Source organism: Macaca nemestrina, unplaced genomic scaffold (genome assembly GCF_043159975.1).
Source record: "Macaca nemestrina isolate mMacNem1 unplaced genomic scaffold, mMacNem.hap1 Scaffold_51, whole genome shotgun sequence".
Classification (NCBI taxonomy): Eukaryota; Metazoa; Chordata; class Mammalia; order Primates; family Cercopithecidae; genus Macaca; species Macaca nemestrina.
This window is the reverse complement of record NW_027257691.1, coordinates 372,175-392,144: the sequence shown is the minus strand read 5'-3', so window position 1 is coordinate 392,144 and position 19,970 is coordinate 372,175. Positions and strand designations below refer to the sequence as shown.

The window sequence follows — 19,970 nt, the reverse complement described above, 5'->3', positions numbered from 1 at the left end:
GTGGAATTCAGGCCTGAGGAGGACATTTGGCCCCAGGTGCACATCAGGTCCCAGGTGAATACTCAGTCCCCAGGTGGACATCAGGCCCCAGGTTGATACCTAGTCCTCAGGTGACTATCCAATCCCCAGTGTAACATTAGGCCCCTGTTGAATCCCAGGCCCCAGGTGGATTCCTAGGTCCCTGGTGAACGCCAGGCACAGATCTACAAGCAGGCCCTGGGTGGACATAACTATGTAAAGGTAAGGAGTTGACCTGCGGGGAGGGTGAGCAGTCAGCAGCCCAGTGGGGTCCTGAGTAGGTCTTATGGAAGGAAGCGGTTGAGGGGATGGAACCTTAAAGAAGTGACCTCACTTCCTTGATGACAGACCCTAACAGAACTTAGGATTCTGGTAACCAGGTGCCATATCCTAGAGTCAGCCCTGTAGCCAGCTCACTGACTGGGAGATGATCAAGAGAGTAAGATATTCTCATGCTACATCCCCACATCTCAAGGCTCCTGCTTCAGGAAGGCCCAGAGTGAGAGCCATTTCTGACGATGCTGACAAAGGCTCATCCCTCACCCCAGATGCCTCTGCATATTTGGCAGAAGGCCCAGGTATCACAGGACAGCCCAGGGCAGGCCCTTCCAGGCTGAGGGTCACCACTGATATGAATGGGGCTGCATCTGCACATTGTCCTTGACAAGCTGGAGCCTCTGAAGCCCACTGATGTACAGGCACATGATGAGGTGACCTCCAGTCTGGAAGACTATCTGGGAGTGCTGTTTTGGGGCTAAAATTCCTGTAAATTCAGTGAGGTTGTTTTTGTGTTTGGAAATTCCAGTGGAAAGTGAGTGACATTGGTAACCATTCTCTTTTCTCAGCTCCTGCTCCATGTGCAGAAATACAGTTATTTCCAGCACCAGCTGTTGAGTTAGTGCCAGCACCAGGGGAAGACCCCCTCCAGGGACAGTGGTGGAGCTAGAGGCAGCTCCAGAGACCTCCTGTCCCTGCCTTGGGACTGCCAAAGTCTAGCCCAGTGAGGAGCTGCCTGACTTCATGTCACTTGCTCTAGCCACTGGCCTCAGCCATGTCACTTGCTCTAGCCACGCTCAGCTTTTAGCATGGCTGAAGCTACAGCTGGCAAGAAGGGTTGGGCCAGCACTGCCCCAGCCAGCAGCTCCCATGCTACTCTCAGTCCGGGACACAGTGGGAGCCATGGAGGCAGAGAACAGGGTGTGCAGTCTGGGATCCTGTGCATTGCTAGAGAGGGGCTTCTCTCATTTGGCAGAGCCACAGCCCTGCTGCCGAAGAGCCTGCTGCTGCTGCTGGGTGTGTTTGTCTGCTTGAAGGAGTTGCTAGAGAGCAGGAAAAGAAGCCTGCAAGGAGGGGTTCCAGCAGCTCCTCCTGTCCCAGAGGTGGCCTCCTCCAGGCATGGAGGTTTGCCCTCTGCTGGGCACCTGTGCTGTTTGCTGCCTGGGATGGGCTCTTCTTGACAGGCAGGCAAAGGGTGAGGGAGTCAGGGGGTGTCTCCAAAGGAAGCTTCCAAACTCAGCAGCTGCACATCAGGGTCTCCATGCCTCCATTTATGAAATTTATTTATTTATGAAAAAAATAACACTTTTATTCATAGTGTTAGAATTAAAAGTTTATACAATGACATTTAAATAAACTTTGACTTTTTGAAACTTGAATGTCTTCTTTCACTCCCTAATGTTGCAGATGATATTTTTGAGGCATCCTGGAAACCTCTAACAGTTGTGTGCTTTTGTGCTTTTACCTGTTTTGACTCCCTCAGGTTTATTGTGGAAAGAGGGATCATGTAGGTTCATTTCTCAGGCAGATAGATCACCTTTTACCATCAAAGATTTAGTATCACAGTTTCTTTCCAAAAGTTATGTGTGCAAGTTGATATGTTGGTATTTTTGCTAATCTGGGGTTAAAACAGAATGCCATAGACTAGGTGACTAATAAACAACAAATTGACTTCTCACAGTTCTGGAGATGGTAAAATCTCAGGTCAAGTGGTCAGCAGATTCCGTGTCTGGTGAGGGCGGGCTTTCTGTTTCATAGACAGCCATGTTTCTACTGTGTCCTCACATGACAGAAGGGATGGGATGAGGGATCTCTCTGTGGTCCCTTTGATAGGAGCATGAACCCCATACACGAGGTCTCTGCCTGCATGACCTAATCACTTCCCAAGGCTCTACCTCCAAACCCCATCACACAGGGAAATGCGCAAAACTATGAAGGAAGGAGAAAGGAGAATCTAGTCCAGGTTTTCTGGTGACCCACAGCAAAATATGTCAAAATGGATGCCTCTCCATTGAGGACCACACACTCTCCAGGGTTGGACTGGCTCCAACAATAGTCTCATAGAGCTATGACTAATTTCTACCATCTGATTCTTCTTCCTATGACAAAAAAAAAAAAAAAAAAAAAAAAAAAAAAAAAAAACCCCACCACTTTTGGATGACGCAAACACAAAATAGTAATATAAAGACAGTTGAAATAAACAGGATAACTAAATTTCACCAATAATGTCAAAAAAAATGGGTGTTGGGCACTCTCTCTGCAGAGTTCCACACAGGAGATCAATGAGGAACTATTTGATGGGTCCAACTTCTCCAACTCCGTGGACCAAGAGCAGGTGCGCCACACCACTAACTATGGCCAGCATGGGCCTGATGTCCATCTGGGGCTTAGGAATCCACCTGGGGTCTATACCCACCTTGGGCCTGGTGTTCATCTGGGGCCTCATATCCACCTGGGTCCTGGGTGTCAACTTGGTGCCTGATGTCCACCTGAGGCCTAGATATTCACTTGGGCCCATTGTTGACCTGCGGCCTAGTGTACATTTGGAGCCTTAAATCCACAAGTGACCTAGGTATCTACCTGGGGACTGCTGTACAGCTGAAGCCAGATGTCCACCTGGATCCTGGTGTTCATCTGGGGTCTGCTATATACTTAGGGCTGCTATATACCTAGGGCCTGATGTCTATTTGGGGCCTGGGTATCCTCCTGTGGTCCAATGTCCACCTCTGGACATCTGGGGCCTGGATGTCCACCTAGAGACCTGATATACACCTGGAGGCTACTGTCCACCTGGGCACTGATGCTTACTAGGAAAATGGCGTATACTTGGGACCAGGTATCCATTTGAGGCCTGGGTGTCCATTGTGGGCCTTGATGTTCATCTGGAACCTGGGTGCCCACTCAGGAATTGATGTTCACCAGGGACCTAAGTATTCTTCTGGGGCTTGATGTCCCTGTAGGACCCTGTGTTCTCCTAAAACCTGGGCCTCCACCTGTGGCCTAATGTCCATCTTGGGCCTTGGTGTTCACCTAGGGCCTGAAGTCCATCTGGGCATTGGGTATCCACCCAGGGACTGGTGTCAACCTAGGGTCTGATGTCCACCTGGTACTGGGTTTCCACTCAAGTCCTGATGTACATCTGGGGCCAGATTTTCATCTGGGAACTGATGTCCACTTAGACCTGGGTGTCCATCTGGGGCCTGATGTTCACCAGGTCCTAGGTATTTACTTGGGGCCTGATGTCCACTTGTCCTCAGACTGTGGGTACCTGGAGCTGAGAGACCACTTGGTCATTTTCAGTATCACATGCTGGGCACACCAGGGTACCTGGCACAGGACTAGTGCTAAGGGCAGAATTGCTGAGTGAATCAATAAAAAGGTGTCACACGTCCCTTCTTGCTTCTGGCTACCTCACAATGTGGAGATCATTAATAAGAACTGGAGGTGCATGACCTCAGCATGACTTTCTCCTGGCTCCAGTGGGCACCAGGGACCCAGGAGGCTGCTCTCCCACTACCCATGTCACCAGGAGGAGCATCACAGAACACAACAGTCACCTGCATTAGGGGGTCATCAACTTAGTGGCTCTCCAGGGTCCCAGGAGGCAAAGGAGCAGAAACTGCAGGCTCTATGGGCACTAAGAGGGACCTTGGAAGCTCTCTTGTCCCCTTTTTTCCTCCAGCTCCTGAGGTATGCAGCTCATTCTCAATGCATCCTTACCTTGGCCAGGGCAGCGATTTCCACTAACTTCCAAATGAGGACCTCACGGACCCAATGTGGCCTGCTCTTGTCTCAGGAATTTTGACACAGAGTCCAGTACCTGGAAACATTCTGTCTTATCTGAAATCATCACCCAAGCCCCCAAGCCTCTCTCTGCTCTGAAGGACCCCCCAGGAGTAAAAAGCATTTTCCAAGTGTCTCAGCACACACTCAGTCATTCATAAAGAACCAAGGCCAACAGATTCTTCTGAGTACATGGAAACCTGTGGTTCCATGCTCCAAATAAATCACATCATAAAAAGGAGAAAGTAGGGGCTTACTCCCCTGTACCTACACTATGACAGGTGGGACCATCCGATTCCAGGTACCCATAGAGGTGGACTGCAGGACCCTAATCTCAACCTTCCAAGGCTGTGCTGGGCAGGGGGCCCTGGCCCAGGAAGAACCTTGGGAAGCTTATGGATCCTCCTGCCCACGCTCTGGGCCCTTTTCCGAGCCTGACTCTAAAACTCAGCAGATTGAACAGGACTTGCTGGTTATACTTTGGTCAAAGGTGTAACCTCCTATATCTCTAATTCCTCACAGAGTTCTTGCCATGTTCTCCCACCTGTCCTGTTCTCAGACCTCCAGAGTCAGGGGTGATAGGCTACTGACTGGTAACTCCATCTGGATGTCTAAGAGCATCTCCTACATAGCAAATTGTTACAGAACTCTTATGTCCACCACCCTCAATCCTATTCCTACCAAAGTCCCCCCATCTCAAGCACCATGGTCTTCGAGCTGCTCAAGTCAAAATTTTAGGTTTCATTCATCCCTGGGGGCTATTGTTCCCTCGCTCTGCATTTTCATTTCATGAATAAGTCCTGCATCTCTCCAGAACATAGTTTTTATTCTTTCCACTTCTCTCTGTGTCCATTAATTTCATGATGTTCCAGGCCACCACTGATTCTCACCTGGATGTCTATAGTGACATCCTCAGTTGTCCTGGCTCCTACTGCCACCTGCCTACAACTTACTCTCCATGCAGCAGGCAAAATGTCAATGTAACATTTACATCTAAGTATGCTACTTGCTGATGAAAACCAACTAAAGGCCTTCCAACACACATGTGATATAATCAGAACTTCTGACTCTCAGATGGCAAAGACTAATAGTGCTGCCCATCCAGTATCCATCGTTCTGTTGTGCCTTCTTATCAGAACACCTTCAGGGCTGGAATCATGAATATGTAATGCTTAGTTAACAGGTTGGTGCAAAAGAAATTGCGGTTAACATAAAACCCTAATTTAAACTGGCTCAGCTTTCCCATACAACTGAAGTTGAAGAAAATTACATTTGTTTTATCTGAATTCCTTTCCTAGAAAACCAACCACCAGGACTCACAGATAGTATCAAGGAACTGAAACTTTCCAACAGTGCATTGGATAATGAGATGCACCTGCTGCTTGTTGACCAACTCCTCTTACTCACCCCTTCCTGATTCCTATTTTCCTGTATGTAGTTATATTCATGTCCCACTAGATACACCTCTAATTTTAGTTGGGGTGGGAGACTGACTTAAAGCTGATCTCCTATGTCCTGGCTGATGGCATCTGCATTAAAGCCTTTCTTCTCTGGAAACACTCCTTGTCTTAATGATTGGCTTTCAGTGTGGTGAGCAACTTGACTTAGGCCAAACCCGCTGCATTCAGCAACATAATTTCTAATCTTTCTTACAACCAGAAGTCATCAGCTTTGTGATTCTGGGTAATGAAATGGAATCCTACTAGAAAGTTCTTCGAGAATTTTGACTTTCCTGATGCAAGTTTTACCACACACTGGTTGCCCTTTCTTTCATGTTTCCTATCTGGGGTACAATTGTGATGGCCAGAGCAACCATAACTATTTTGCAGTGGTGATGTAAAGTCTAAGAGGCTCCAAAAGAATACATCACTGAGACTTTTCAGCCATTAAAACTATCTACCTCCACCTCGGACTTCCCATTACCTGATAGAATGAACCTCCTTCTATTGATCTCACTGTGTTGAAGATGGAGTTTCCCAAATTTAATTGCAAATTATCCACGTGGCCTATCAGGGCCTGCGTCTTCTGGTCTCCATCCAGTTCTTGGACTCTATTGTCTCCATCTTTCTGGTGGTTCAATTCATTCTTTCTCATTTTTGTCTCAAGACTTCCCATAAGTTAACATTCCCATCTCTGTACACAACCATCCTTATTCCATTCCCTTTTCTCACTTGCAATGCTTACATGTACCTTTTTATTAGCTGACTCCTAATGCTGGAATTAAAACTTTATGGGAATAGAAACCTCAACTGAGTTTTTAATCACTGAATATGTGGTGCCTGAAAGAATAGTGGTAGGCACTTGGTAAACATTTGCTGAATGAATGGAAGGAATGGGTCCAACTATCAAGTGCAATTTCTTTAGTGTTCGAATTTTTGAACATAATGTACAGTCATAATGAGGTGTTCTTTTGGAACTTTACAATGGAAAAGATAATGCACATATGAAAATTTGTTACTTGGACTGTTATGGCTGGTGTGTTTTCTCTCTGCAGTCCCATATACAGAAAAAGCAAAATCATGAACAGAAGACTATTAGGAGAGGATGAAATAAACAGGCCTTGTTGTTGTGCTTTTCTGTTTCCTGTTTGTTTGTTGTTATTTGTTGTTTTCTGTTTATCTTTGATAGTTTGGAGAAATTTCTGAAAGTAAAACAAATAAGCTTATTTTTTTCTAATTTAAGACCAAATTTTTAAATCTATATCACATCTCTACTTATCTCTTTTTCAAAGTTCAGTTTCATTTGCATTCATTTTCTTCTTAGTTAGAATTTCTAATATGAAAAATCATTTTTAAATTTTAATCTTTAATGATCTATTGTTTCTTAAAGTGGTTTAAATTCTTAAATATGTTATGCTTTTTATTTTACTTATATGTTCTTTCTAGATTTTCAGGTAGAAGATTTAGTGCTTTTTTATATTTTTGTTTTTTTCTAAAAATTTATTTGAAATTAGATACACCACCAATTCCTCTTTTAAATTTATTCTTGGAAACTTTACGTGTCTAAATTTATTAATTTACCTATTGTTTTCTCTTTAATCTCAGAAATACTTAATGATGGGCTTAGTGATTTCCAAATATATGAAAATTTTTGTTGTTGTTGGCTTTGAGGTTGAAAAACACAATATGATATTGATTATTTAGAATGTATTGATTATTCTCTTTGTCTAATTCATGAGCTACTTTTGAAAACATAACAAAATGTATATTCTTTATTTGTTCGATATACATTTGTATAGTTTTAGATAAAGCTTATGGATCAAGTTATTTATACCTTTTTAGCTTTTTTAGTTTTGTCCTTTCAACATTACTAACCAGCTTACTAATGGACTAGTTAAAATGTGTTTTCTACCTATTTCCCCTATACTATGCATTTAATTTAAAATTTCAAAGTTATACATTTATTTATGTTAAAGATTTACATAGCTTCTTATCAATTGTATTTTACAACCGTTCTTTGTAAAGTCATTTTTGATATCCTGTGATTTTCCCTTTAAGTGGTGTTGAAGGGAAATAATAAAGCAACTGAGACAAGGTGCTAAGATCCAGAAGACAGACATAAGTCAATGTGTCAATTTATTTGGAAATTTAACTATACAACAGCAAGAGAAAAAAGTGTTGTAGATCAGCAACAATGACATAAAAAAATAACAGAAAGTGAGTCTCAAAAATTTTAAGAAGTTTTCTCACACACACACACACACACTCACACACACACACAACAATCAAAACAGCTATGGAGCATAGGAAACAACATAAAACAACTAATGTTTAAAATACAGTGATTGTTCATGTAAAGGCAGATAGAAGAATATTTTGAAGCAGAAATCCAAAATTTCATGATAGTTCTAGACAAAAGGAAAATAAAATGCAAAGTGGACACTCATCAGCCTCAGAGAAAAATTGGGAAAAATTGTGTATCAGAAATTAAGATTAAATTACAGTGTTCCTCAGACAGGGCATGAATTAATTGAAAATATAGTGTTCGAAATAGGGGATAGAAACAAAGCTAAGAGAATAAAACAGAATTAAGAATGTTATCAAAAGAATTAGGAATAGCTGTGGAAGATAAGATATGCAAGGAGAATCTGGCAGAGGTGTAATTGGAGTAACTTATTTCTTTCATTTTTTTTCTTTGAGGAAATATGAAATGTTGAAATAGAATTAATTTTAAGACTATAACAGTCTCATAAACACACACAGGCACACACGTACTAACATACAGGCACACACACACACACACTTTCTTGAAATAAAACAAAATTTGAATTTACATATTGAGAGGCACCTATCATACATCTGAATGTTTTGGCCCAGAGACAAAATTCAAAAATATATTGTAACAAAAATTAAACCTTAAAAATTATGTGATGTTTGAATCTTCAAGTGTAAAGACCAAGTCACTTACAAAAAAAAAATCAAGTTGATCTTAGATTGAAGCCCCAGATCCACATCAGGCCCCAAGTCAATACCATTGCCTCAAATGGACCTCATGCCCAGCATGAACAATAAGCCACAGGGAGACATCCATCCCCAGATAGATAGTCCACAGATGAACATCCGGCCCCAGGTAGATACCAGGCCCCAAATTTACTTCAGGCCCCAGAGGGACACCTAAGCCTCAGGTGGACACCAAATCCCAAGTAAACATAAGGTCCCAGCTGGACATCAGTCCTCAGCTGGACATCAGTCCTCAGCTGAACACCAGTCTCCAGGTGAATACTTGGTCCCCAGCTGAATATCAAACCTCAGGAGCACATCAGGTCCCATGTGGACAGAAGGCCCAAGTGGAAATCTAGACCCACAAGAAACATCAGGTCCCTGAGAGACACACAGGCTCAGGGGAGCACCAAAGCCCTTGATGTAATGAGGCCCCACATAAAAATCCAGGAGCCAGGTTTGTATCATGTCCCAGGTGAATTTCAGACACCTTGGAAACATCAGGCCTCAGGTGGACACTGGACTCAAGGTGTACATCAGGACCCAGGTTGATCTTCAGGCCCCAGATCGACACCAGGTAGTAGGTGGACATCAGGTCACTGGAGGATATGCAGGTGCCAGGTGGATATCTAGCTCTAGGTGGACACCCCAGGCCTCAGGGAGACATCAGAGACCAAGTAGTCACCCAAGCCCCAGAAGAATATCCTGGACACATGCAAACAACAGGCCCCAGATGCACACTTAGGCCACAAGTAGACATCAGGCCTGAGGTGGACATCAGGCTCTAGGTTGACACCCACGCCCCAGGTGGACAACAGGCCCCAAGTGAACTCCAGGCCCAGCTGAACATCAGTTCCCAGGTGGTCTCCCAGACCCCAGGTGGAAATCAGGCCCCAAGTAGACATTAAATCTCAGGTGGATAAAAAGGACCCTGGTGAACATCAACCCCCAGGTTGACACCCACGGCCCAGGTGAACACGAGGCTTCAGATGAAAACCAGGCCCAAGGTGGACATAGGTCCCTGACAGATAACAGGTCTCAGGTGTATAGCTAAGCCCCAGGTTGCCACCAGTTTCCAGGAGAATACCCAGGCCTATGGGGATACTCAGACCCCAGGTGGATATAGGCGCCAGGTAAACACCAGGCCCCAGGTGGACATCAGGGGTCAAGTGGACACACAGGTTCCAGGTGTATATCAGGCCCCAGGTATATACCATTTTTCTGGTACATAAGGTGTACATCAGGCTCACAGGTGGACACCCAGGCCCCATAAGGACACCAGCCTACAGGTGAGCATCAGGCTCCGGGAGGATACCCAGGCGTTAGGTAGCTATCAAGCCCTAACAGGACACCAGGCCCCAGGTGGGCATCAGGGCCCAATTGGGCATTCAGGTTCTAGGTAGACACCCAAGCCTCAGGTAGCATCAGGGCCAAGGTGGATACTAGACTCGAGGTGGACATCAGGCCCTAGTTGGACACTAGGCCCTAGGTAGACACCTGGGACCCTGGTGACCATCAGGTCCCAGATTAACTCCAGGTCTTAGGTGAACATCTGGTCCCAGTTGGATATGAGGCCCCAGGAGCACATCCGTCCCCAGGTGGATATCAGCTTCCAAGTTGACATCAGGCCACAAGTAGACACTGGGCTTGAGGTGTACATCAGGCCCCGGGTGGACATCCAGGCCTCAGCTGTACACCGGGCTCAGGTGGAAACCAAGGCACAGGTAACACCATGCCCTAGGTGGTTACCTAGGCTTCAGGTGGACATCAGACCCCAGGTGGACACCTGGGCCTCAGGCGATCATCAGGCCCTAGGTGGAAACTCAGGCCCCAGGTGCACATCACTCTCCAAGTGGACACCCAAGACCCAAGTTGATACCCAGGTTCCAGGTGGGCACTGGGCCCCAGATGAACACCAGGCCCCGGGTGGGGCTCCAGGTGGACATCAAGCCTCAGGTTGATAGTCCTCAGGTGGAAATAAAGGCCCAGTTTGACACTACACCCTGGGTGGATACCTAGGTCTCAGGTGGATGCATAGCCTCCAGCTCAACATCAGGCTCCAGGTGGACACCCAGGCCCTAGGTGAACACTGGGTCTTAGGTGGACATTAGGCCCCAAGTGGACAACCAGCCTTAACATGGACATCTGGCCCTAGGTAGACAGCAGGTCCAAAGTGCACATGAGGCTCCAGGTGAACACGGGTCCCCAGGGACACCTTTGTCCCCAGGTGAACACCAACACCAAGGAAGACATCCACCTCCACCTGGACATCATTCCCCAGGTGTACACCTAGGCCCTATGGGAGCACCAGGCCCCAAGTGAGTATATAGATCCCTGGTGGCCATTAGGCACCAGATTGACACCCAGGGCTTAGGTGGACACGAGGCCCCAGATGAATGCTAGTCCCCAGGTGGATAAATAGTCCCCAGGCATACATCAGGTCCAAGGTTCATACTCAGTCTTCAGGTGAACACTAGGCCCCAGGCAGACACCAGACCCCAGGTGGATGCCAGGTCCTAGGCAGACACCAGTCTTCAGGTGGACAGTGGGCCCCCAAAAGGACATTATGCCCATTATGCCCCAGGTTGATACCTAGGCTCCAGGTGGACACTAGGCTACAGGTGGTTATCTATGCCCCAAGTGGACATCAAGCCTTAGGGGAATTCCTAGTCACTATCTGAACATCAGGCCACAGGTGGATGCCCAGGCTCTTAGTGAATATCAGGTCTCACATGGACATCAGGCCCCAGGTGAACATCAGGCCCCAAGTGGATACCTAGGTTCCTGGTGAACATCAGGACCCAGGTGGCACTCAGGCCCTAGAAGAACACTCAGGCCAAAAGTGGAAATCAGAACCTATGTGGACACTCAGGGCCCAGGTGGCTACCAGGCCCCAGAGGAAAACTCCAGGCTCCAAGTGAACAACCTGGCCCCAGGTTCCAGGTAGACGCTGGAATCCAAATCAGCACCAGGCCCCAGATGGACACCCAGACCTGAGGTGAACATCAGACCCCAGAAGGTCGTCTGGCCCGAGGTGGACATCAACCCCCGGTGGATACCTAGTCCCCAGGTGGATATCAGGCCCCAGTTTGACTTCAGTCCCTGGGTAGATACCTAGGCCTCAGGTGGATATCCAGTCTCTAGCTAAACATCAGGCTCCAGGTAGACCCAGGCCCTAGCTGACTGGGGACTAGTGTTCATATGGGGCCACATGTCCATCTGGGCCCTTGGTGTCAACTTGGGGCCTGATGTACATCAGATGCCCAGTGTTCATTTGTAGCCTGATGTCAGCCTGGGAGCTGGTGTTCGCTGGAGGGCTGAAATCCTCCTGGTGCCTGATGTCCAACTTGAGACTTTGTTTCCACCTGGAGACTGATGTCCACCTGGGACCAGATGTCCAACTGGAGCAAGATGTCTACCTGTAGCCTAGAACTTCACCTAAGGCTTGATGTTCCCCAGAGCCTATGCATCTACCTAGGGACTTGTGTCCAGGTGGGGCCTGACGTCCATCTTGGGCCTGGAATTAACCTGGGTGTTCCCAGGGAGTTGGGTAAATCCAGACAACTGTGGCTCACCCAACCCAGGGGACCACGCAGCCTGCACCACCGCCGGGGCTGCGCTGTGGAAGAGTCACCAGCCAGCCAGCCCTGGCCCATGAGGGGGACTTCCCCCGCCCAGAAGTCCACCCTCAGCAGGGATACACGGCTATGGAGGAAGCAGCGGATACCTTCCAAAGTTTGTGGAGACTCTTCTGCCACACCAAAAGTTTCATCATCAGCTGCAATGCCCACTAGGGCTCAGAGACACCTCCGGGATGTGGACTAGCAGTGTCTTTGCTGGGCACCTGCAGTGTTGACCAAGAGAAGCCTCCACATCATATTCCTCCACCTCCACGTTCCGCATCCAAAGTTCTCTCAACATTTCTAAGCAGGAGAAATAAAAAGAAACTGAAATGAGAAAAAAAGAGAGAGAAAGAAAGCCATGAGCAAAAAACAAAACAAAACAAAACAAAACAAAAAAAAACCTTTGGAAATCATAAACTGTCCCAAAGCAAATAACAAATTCTTGTCTCTTTAAACATTCTATGCTACTTCAATGATAAATGATTTATTTTTTTTTTCCACTGGCAATTTGTAATGATTAACTTCTCTGGCTTTAATGAATACAAACTGAATCACATGTGGGAAGATATTTGTACTATATGAAGCATTTCAAATTTTAAAACATTGTCCAATTTTTTTCCATGGATTAACAATTAATGGGAAATTTACAAAATTGCTGTGTTAATGTCTCCTCAGAATAATTAGATGCGAATAATCAGGAGTCCCATCTTCAGGACCTCCTTGAGCCGATTTCCACTAGGGGAGGGACAGCTTCAGGGCGCCTGCTGGGGTCATCTCATGACCCACCATCAGATCCCATTCTGGACCCCTCCGAGTGAGAATGGATGGGCTGAGCACATGGACTGACGCAGGCAGGGCCTGGCTGCAGCCCACAATCATCCCATGGGCCTCAAGGCGTGGAGTCAGCTGAAAGGTCACTGACCCGTGAGCCCTCTGCCTCCCTCCTTTCAAAGAGCGGTGACCTGCCGTGATTCTCAAGGGCCTGGGGCTCCTTCAGGCTGATCCCGCTTCCCAGGACACGTGTCAACAGGTCCAGGGGCCAATCCCAGGGGGAGCCAACGCGTGGCACTGGCGTAGCCTAGAGCAGATGGTGTGAACGTGTGTCACTGAGGGCCCACGGGGCGATGGCGAAGGAAACAATGGTGTCCAGGCATGTGCCCGGTGGAAGGGGGGCACAGGTGACCTTTCCATGAATGCCAGGGAAAATCAAAGAACGCCTGGGATCTAGCAGCGGGCCAAAAGTTTCAGGGGGCCAGTCCACCCAGGAGCAGAGGGGAGTCTCCTTCTCAGGAATGACACTGGGTGTGCAGAGGAAATGCGACAGCACCTGTCCCAGAAGACAAGGACCTGTCTTGCAAAGGAGGAGGGAGGCAGAGGGCTCAGATGTGGCCGTGAACTTTCAGTGGACAGCAGGCCTTGAGGCCTGTGGGATGATTGTGGGCTGCAGCGAGACCCTGCCTGCCTCAGGAGATGTGCTCAGCCCATGCTTTCTCACACGGAGTGTCCATTATCGGATCCCAAGCAGAGTCCTGAGTCCCCAGCAGGGGCCCTGAAGCTCCCCCTCCCCCGCTGGAAATCGGGGCAAACCCAAGAAGATTTGCAGAGAGAAACAATCATGACAGGGATCTCCAGGACGTGTCTCCCTGATGGACTGGGAAGTGATCCTTCTGGAAGATATCCAGCCAGACCAGGAAGCACGTAAGCCCCGGAGAAACAGGGGATACACAGCCAGAGGGAGGACGGAGCAGAGGCCAGAGCCCAGGCCGGGTACAGCACCGTGCCACTGCCACGGGCTGAAGGAGAGGGGTGCCAAACGGGTGGCTTGTCCAGTGAGGCCAGCGTTCCAGTGACTGGGATTGTGGCCATCTCCCATTCCTGGCTTCCTCTTTCAGCCTGTGTGGTGGTGTGGCTTCTTTTCTCACAGAGGAACCCTGAAAAGATACAAGCCTCTTCTGTGATGGGGGCCTCCTGCTCTCCTGCAGGAGGATGAGCTCCCTGCGGCTTTTGTCCGCGGCTGCAGTGTGTTTGTCTTGATCAATGAAAAGAGGCCGCACCGGATGGGGATGAGATTTCAACTGCTCCGGGAGTCACGCATCTCCTCACGTGGTCCAGGCCTTCACAAACCCAAAGTGGAACCGCCGCGAAAACGCTTGACGAGCGGACACATGACCCAGGCACAGACGCGGAGGGAGGCTCACCAAAGACAGGCGACAGGCAAGAAATCGCTTTTGGGCGCACAGGGCACTTTCCTCCAAACACACAATCACACTAACACACACACACACACACAGACACACACCAGCCGACAGAGAGAGGGCAAGTGTCCCGGCCCCCGGGATCGTCAAAGTAGGCCCTGAAAGAGGGGGTGGGAATTTGGGGAGCAAGAGACACGAGAAATGGAAACAAGACAGTATCCTGATCAACTCTCGTTTAATGGCGGTAATGCAATGCCTTATATACATTTGGAGGGGAAGGGGTTGGGCTAAGGCGGAAATGACCTCATTGCGGAGGCCGTGGCCAGATAGGTTTTGGTTTCTCTGGTCGGACGTCATGTTGCGCCTGCGCTGTCAGGTAGTAATTTTCGCGGGCGCGGGAAAAATGAATGAAGAAGAAGCAGGAAGAGCGCCATCTTTTAATGGCGATATTAATACAGGGAAGAAGGTAAATCTAGGGAGAAGGTGTGGGGTGGAAATGAATATAGCTCAGGCGTTTAATCTTTAATTATTATTCGCTATGGCCGGGGCGTGCAGCTCCGCACAGGCAAGGAACTCACAGAGCGTGAGAGACAGGCAGAGAAGCGAAAATGGGAGACACACAAACACATACACACACAGAGAGAGTCCTACAGCCGTGGCGCGGAAACAAACACCCCCAGGCAGCCGCTGACGCTAGGGGGTTCGGCTCTCGACCAGAACGACCTTCGGTTGAGAGAGCAGCCCACGGGCCTGCAGGCCCACCCGTCCTCGAGATCACGGGGTCACGACTTCTGGGGAGACTCACCCGAACAGCGTCCGGGCGGGCCTGAGGCTGGGATGCGGCGCTGCTTCCCCCGGACCCCGCCTGTGCTTTCAACGTCCTGGTCAGCCCTTTGCCACGACTCCTGGCATCCGGAGAACGTCCTGTCCACCCCGTGGGGAGGTCAGGCTGGAGCCCCGGAGCCCCGCCAGCCAAGCACTGCCACGGAGGGCTCCTGGTTGCCAGGCCTCAGGGAGCCGTTTCTCTGACAACCGTGGGAACCACTGTGACGCGGGCACCCGCTCGCCACTCGCGCATGCGCATTGGCTGGGCCGCCCCGCGCTCCGCTGCCGGCAGTCAGGCTGCGTCCCCTTTAAAGGACGGTGACCGCTGGGCTCCAGGGGCTCTCCTGCTGCCGCCTTGCCAGCGGCTGCATCCGGGGTTCAGTAGGGGGCCGCGTGGGAGAGGCGGCCGCGGGCGGCCTCCCAGGATCAAACCCCCAGGGGTCCCGTCTTCAGGACCTCCTTGAGCCGATTTCCACCGGGGGAACGGCAGCTTCAGGGCGCCTGCTGGGGTCATCTCTCGACCCCCCATCAGATCCCATTCTGGACCCCTCCGAGTGAGAATGGATGGGCTGAGCACATGGACTGAGGCAGGCAAGGCCTGGCTGCAGCCCACAATCATCCCATGGGCCTCAAGGCGTGGAGTCAGCTGAAAGGTCACTGACCCGTGAGCCCTCTGCCTCCCTCCTTTCAAAGAGCGGTGACCTGCCGTGATTCTCAAGGGCCTGGGGCTCCTTCAGGCTGATCCCGCTTCCCAGGACACGTGTCAACAGGTCCAGGGGCCAATCCCAGGGGGAGCCAACGAGTGGCACTGGCGTAGCCTAGAGCAGATGGTGTGAACGTGTGTCACTGAGGGCCCACGGGGCGATGGCGAAGGAAACAATGGTGTCCAGGCATGTGCCCGGTGGAAGGGGGGCACAGGTGACCTTTCCATGAATGCCAGGGAAAATCAAAGAACGCCTGGGATCTAGCAGCGGGCCAAAAGTTTCAGGGGGCCAGTCCACCCAGGAGCAGAGGGGAGTCTCCTTCTCAGGAATGAGACTGGGTGTGCAGAGGAAATGCGACAGCACCTGTCCCAGAAGACAAGGATCTGTCTTTCAAAGGAGGAGGGAGGCAGAGGGCTCAGATGCGGCCGTGAACTTTCAGTGGACAGCAGGCCTTCAGGCCTGTGGGATGATTGTGGGCTGCAGCGAGACCCTGCCTGCCTCAGGAGATGTGCTCAGCCCATGCTTTCTCACCCGGAGAGTCCATTATCGGATCCCAAGCGGAGTCCTGAGTCCCCAGCAGGGGCCCTGAAGCTCCCCCTCCCCCGCTGGAAATCTGGGCAAACCCAAGCAGGTTTGCAGAGAGAAACAATCATGACAGGGATCTCCAGGACGTGTCTCCCCGATGGACTGGGAAGTGATCCTTCTGGAAGACATCCAGCCAGACCAGGAAGCACGTAAGCCCCGGAGAAACAGGGGATACACAGCCAGAGGGAGGACGGAGCAGAGGCCAGAGGCCAGAGCCCAGGCCGGGTACAGCACCGTGCCACTGCCACGGGCTGAAGGAGAGGGGTGCCAAACGGGTGGCTTGTCCAGTGAGGCCAGCGTTCCAGTGACTGGGATTGTGGCCATCTCCCATTCCTGGCTTCCTCTTTCAGCCTGTGTGGTGGTGTGGCTTCTTTTCTCACAGAGGAGCCCTGAAAAGATACAAGCCTCTTCTGTGATGGGGGCCTCCTGCTCTCCTGCAGGAGGATGAGCTCCCTGCGGCTTTTGTCCGAGGCTGCAGTGTGTTTGTCTTGATCAATGAAAAGAGGCCGCACCGGATGGGGATGAGATTTCAACTGCTCCGGGAGTCACGCATCTCCTCACGTGGTCCAGGCCTTCACAAACCCAAAGTGGAACCGCCGCGAAAACGCTTGACGAGGGGACTCATGACCCAGGCACAGACCGGGAGGGAGCCTCACCAAAGACAGGCGACAGTCAAGAAATCGCTTTTGGGCGCACAGGGCACTTTCTTCCAAACACACAATCTCACACACACACACCCACCCACACACACACACACACACAGACACACACAGCCGACAGAGAGAGGGCAAGGAACTCACAGAGCGTGAGAGACAGGCAGAGAAGCGAAAATGGGAGACACACAAACACATACACACACAGAGAGAGTCCTACAGCCGTGGCGCGGAAACAAACACCCCCAGGCAGCCGCTGACGCTAGGGGGTTCGGCTCTCGACCAGAACGACCTTCGGTTGAGAGAGCAGCCCACGGGCCTGCAGGCCCACCCGTCCTCGAGATCACGGGGGCACGACTTCTGGGGAGACCCACCCGAACAGCGTCCGGGCGGGCCTGAGGCTGGGATGCGGCGCTGCTTCCCCCGGACCCCGCCTGTGCTTTCAACGTCCTGGTCAGCCCTTTGCCACGACTCCTGGCATCCGGAGAACGTCCTGTCCACCCCGTGGGGAGGTCAGGCTGGAGCCCCGGAGCCCCGCCAGCCAAGCACTGCCACGGAGGGCTCCTGTTTGCCAGGCCTCAGGGAGCCGTTTCTCTGACAACCGTGGGAACCACTGTGACGCGGGCACCCGCTCGCCACTCGCGCATGCGCATTGGCTGGGCCGCCCCGCGCTCCGCTGCCGGCAGTCAGGCTGCGTCCCCTTTAAAGGACGGTGACCGCTGGGCTCCAGGGGCTCTCCTGCTGCCGCCTTGCCAGCGGCTGCATCCGGGGTTCAGTAGGGGGCCGCGTGGGAGAGGCGGCCGCGGGCGGCCTCCCAGGATCAAACCCCCAGGGGTCCCGTCTTCAGGACCTCCTTGAGCCGATTTCCACCGGGGGAGCGGCAGCTTCAGGGCGCCTGCTGGGGTCATCTCTCGACCCCCCATCAGATCCCATTCTGGACCCCTCCGAGTGAGAATGGATGGGCTGAGCACATCGACTGAGGCAGGCAGGGCCTGGCTGCAGCCCACAATCATCCCATGGGCCTCAAGGCGTGGAGTCAGCTGAAAGGTCACTGACCCGTGAGCCCTCTGCCTCCCTCCTTTCAAAGAGCGGTGACCTGCCGTGATTCTCAAGGGCCTGGGGATCCTTCAGGCTGATCCCGCTTCCCAGGACACGTGTCAACAGGTCCAGGGGCCAATCCCAGGTGGAGCCAACGCGTGGCACTGGCGTAGCCTGGAGCAGATGGTGGGAATGTGTGTCACTGAGGGCCCACGGGGCGATGGCGAAGGAAACAATGGTGTCCAGGCATGTGCCCGGTGGAAGGGGGGCACAGGTGACCTTTCCATGAATGCCAGGGAAAATCAAAGAACGCCTGGGATCTAGCAGCGGGCCAAAAGTTTCAGGGGGCCAGTCCCCCCAGGAGCAGAAGGGAGTCTCCTTCTCAGGAATGAGACTGGGTGTGCAGAGGAAATGCGACAGCACCTGTCCCAGAAGACAAGGACCTGTCTTTCAAAGGAGGAGGGAGGCAGAGGGCTCAGATGCGGCCGTGAACTTTCAGTGGACAGCAGGCCTTGAGGCCTGTGGGATGATTGTGGGCTGCAGCGAGACCCTGCCTGCCTCAGGAGATGTGCTCAGCCTATGCTTTCTCACCCGGAGTGTCCATTATCGGATCCCAAGCGGAGTCCTGAGTCCCCAGCAGGGGCCCTGAAGCTCCCCCTCCCCCGCTGGAAATCGGGGCAAACCCAAACAGGTTTGCAGAGAGAAACAATCATGACAGGGATCTCCAGGACGTGTCTCCCCGATGGACTGAGAAGTGATCCTTCTGGAAGACATCCAGCCAGACCAGGAAGCACGTAAGCCCCGGAGAAACAGGGGATACACAGCCAGAGGGAGGACGGAGCAGAGGCCAGAGGCCAGAGCCCAGGCCGGGTACAGCACCGTGCCACTGCCACGGGCTGAAGGAGAGGGGTGCCAAACGGGTGGCTTGTCCAGTGAGGCCAGCGTTCCAGTGACTGGGATTGTGGCCATCTCCCATTCCTGGCTTCCTCATTCAGCCTGTGTGGTGGTGTGGCTTCTTTTCTCACAGAGGAGCCCTGAAAAGATACAAGCCTCTTCTGTGATGGGGGCCTCCTGCTCTCCTGCAGGAGGATGAGCTCCCTGCGGCTTTTGTCCGCGACTGCAGTGTGTTTGTCTTGATCAATGAAAAGAGGCCGCACCGGATGGGGATGAGATTTCAACTGCTCCGGGAGTCACGCATCTCCTCACGTGGTCCAGGCCTTCAGAAACCCAAAGTGGAACCGCCGCGAAAACGCTTGACGAGCGGACACATGACCCAGGCACAGACGCGGAGGGAGGCTCACCAAAGACAGGCGACAGGCAAGAAATCGCTTTTGGGCGCACAGGGCACTTTCCTCCAAACACACAATCTCACACACACACACACCCACACACACACACACACACACACACCAGCCGACAGAGAGAGGGCAAGGAACTCACAGAGCGTGAGAGACAGGCAGAGAAGCGAAAATGGGTGACACACAAACACATACACACACAGAGAGAGTCCTACAGCCGTGGCGCGGAAACAAACACCCCCAGGCAGCCGCTGACGCTAGGGGGTTCGGCTCTCGACCAGAACGACCTTCGGTTGAGAGAGCAGCCCACGGGCCTGCAGGCCCACCCGTCCTCGAGATCACGGGGGCACGACTTCTGGGGAGACTCACCCGAACAGCGTCCGGGTGGGCCTGAGGCTGGGATGCGGCGCTGCTTCCCCCGGACCCCGCCTGTGCTTTCAACGTCCTGGTCAGCCCTTTGCCACGACTCCTGGCATCCGGAGAACGTCCTGTCCACCCCGTGGGGAGGTCAGGCTGGAGCCCCGGAGCCCCGC

At 51.4% G+C, this 19,970-nt stretch overlaps 1 long non-coding RNA gene across 1 annotated transcript; it reads right to left on the bottom strand.

Annotated features, from left to right (window-relative positions):
- Positions 1 to 6,617: 6,617 nt before the first annotated feature.
- Positions 6,618 to 15,361, bottom strand: LOC139361466 (uncharacterized). The gene is made up of 3 exons (XR_011619024.1): positions 15,140 to 15,361; positions 12,244 to 12,439; positions 6,618 to 6,718 (listed from the first exon to the last, which is right to left on the bottom strand). It is a non-coding gene; the product is annotated as an uncharacterized lncRNA (long non-coding RNA).
- Between the last annotated feature and the right edge of the window lie 4,609 nt (positions 15,362 to 19,970).